This window comes from Alosa alosa, chromosome 23 (assembly GCF_017589495.1).
Source record: "Alosa alosa isolate M-15738 ecotype Scorff River chromosome 23, AALO_Geno_1.1, whole genome shotgun sequence".
NCBI classification, from domain to species: Eukaryota; Metazoa; Chordata; class Actinopteri; order Clupeiformes; family Clupeidae; genus Alosa; species Alosa alosa.
In genome coordinates, this window is record NC_063211.1 from 2,098,021 (window position 1) to 2,100,520 (window position 2,500).

Here is a 2,500-nt window from a genome sequence, read left to right on the forward strand (position 1 = left end):
TTAGTGTTAGTGGTGTGTGTTAGCATTAGCGGTGTGTGTTAGTGGTGTGTGTTAGTGGAGTGTATTAATGTTAGCGGTATGTGTTAACGTAACGTTAGCAGTGTGTGTTAACGTTAGCAGAGTGTGAGCTGAGCACTTTAAACAGTGCATCCAGAGCTGAGGGTCCGGTCCTCTCTCTGCTAGTGTGGGAAGAATCTAGACCTTAGCATATGTGGTAAAATTCTGAGCTATGGCCATAGACTTCAATGGAGCAGTCGCTGCCTCTGCTCTGCATAAATTGTGCGATCCGGGTTCCCGGAAGTGGCTCCTGATGAAATATCTTGCTCCGCTTTAACAATCTTTGATGTAGCATTAGAGATGTAGCATTAGAGAAGTAGCATTAGAGATGTAGCATTAGAGAAGTAGCATTAGAGATGTAGCATTAGAGATGTAGCATTAGAGAAGTAGCATTAGAGAAGTAGCATTAGAGATGTAGCATTAGAGAAGTAGCATTAGAGAAGTAGCATTAGAGATGTAGCATTCAAGCCTGGAGGATCTAATGGGAGAAACTCCAAAGTGGCATAACAGAGGGGAAAATCCTCCATCCTCCTTTCATTCTTCAGCCTCATCTTTTCAAGATTTTTTCTTCCAACTGCTTTGACATCACCCATCCTTCCTCTCCTCTTCCTCTCCTCCTCCTCCTCTCTTGTGTCTGCCCCCCCCCCCTCTCTCACTATCCATCACAGCCTGCAGTCTTGGCCTCTTCTTTCTGACTCAATGCCTCCTGCCTGCAGGGTCCCAGGGGGTTCTGTGTTCTATTGAGATTCACGACTTGAGTCCACTATTCCCTATCCAGTGTCCAGTATCGGTTCATTTGGCACTGGCAAATACGTAAGGCGCACATCCTTATTCAGTACCTTCAGGATTGATGTCAGAAAATATGGACTAATATTGTGGTCTAACACTTGTCATACATAGGCTACTTCTCAAAAAATAACTGCAGTCATGGAACAATAATACTTGTGTGTCTAAAAACTATTGCATTTCTGCAGTAAAGTGAAGTGGATTTTTTTGTGTCCAAAATATTGGATTTGTGCATTATGAACTACCAATAATTCCTCCAAAACTGCTGTTGTGATATTCAGAAAATTGTGGTTTTGACACTTGAAGTAGTGCAGTTATTTATTGTAAGGGTACATTTCAACCCGCTGTTGTCACCAAACGATCTATTCCCTCCATATAAGGACCTCGGTAGCTACTGCATCTGTGCACCTGAAGAACAGATACTAGACAGCGGTGTTTATTTCCTTGTATGAACATGGAGGATGGATAGATGACTACCATGGTCAGTCTCTCTCAGAAATATAGTCTTGCTGTGTGCTGTCACAGTGAGACGTGTGACCTTTGACCCTTACCAGACAGCTGAATCTCTCTCTCTCTCTCCTTCTCTCTCTCTCTCTCTCTCTCTCCTCTCTCTCTCCTCTCTCTCTCTTTCTCTCTCTCCTCCTCTCTCTCTCTCTCTGCATCGTGACTCAGTGATTCAGGGACATGTGGAGGCACTGTGCACACCACACACACACACACACACACACACACACCCACACCCACACACACACACACACACACACACACACACACACACACACACACACACAAACACACACACACACCACTACAGACTAGAGGGTTCTAGAGGGTATGTGGACCCCATGCTCTTAGTGTAAACACACACACATACACACACACACAACTACAGATTGTTCTAGAGGATATGCGGTTCCCATGTTCTTAGTGCTTACTAAGATAAAAAAAAAAACACAGCCTCTCACACACACACACACATGCACATTCATACACATACACACCAACAAACATATATACACATATGCTGTGATTGACACAGCTTGTGTTGTGCTGTCTATGTCATATAAATCTATATGTATATCGTATCGTGTTGTATCGTATCGTATCATAAACAACATACACATACACATACACAAATGATTTGTGCGTGTGTGTGTGTGTGTGTCCGCTTTGCCTCGAGCGCAGTGTGATCCCGTCCCTCTGACAATGTCTCCATGGTCGCCTCGTGGAACAGACAGGGTCATTACATTACTCTCTCTCTCTCTCTCTCTCTCTCTCTCTCTCTATCTATATCACTCTCTGTGTGTGTGTGTGTGTGTGTGTGTGTGTAGGACAGTGAGTGCCTTCAAGGCTTTATCTTTCTGTTGCTGCCTTTCACGTTATCTCATGATGTCTCTACACAAACACTTCAAGTTCAACAAGTCCAGCACGAAAGGACACAGAGAGACTCTGGCAGCCTCCACTACAGAATACATACACTCAATAACCCTGTGCAGTCTCTTAAAACCAGACAGCATACAGCTATCTAAATTCAATAACCCCTTACGATAAAACACACCTGAATACATGTAACATCCTAAACTCAATAACCCCTTACCGTTAAACCCACCAAATACATGTAACATCCTAAACTCAATAACCCCATACACAGTCTCCA

At 43.6% G+C, this 2,500-nt stretch overlaps 1 protein-coding gene across 4 annotated transcripts in view; it reads right to left on the minus strand.

Annotated features, from left to right (window-relative positions):
• desmb (desmin b) overlaps positions 1–2,500 on the minus strand; it is a 23,450-nt gene that overhangs the window by 19,760 nt on the left and 1,190 nt on the right. The window lies entirely within an intron of this gene.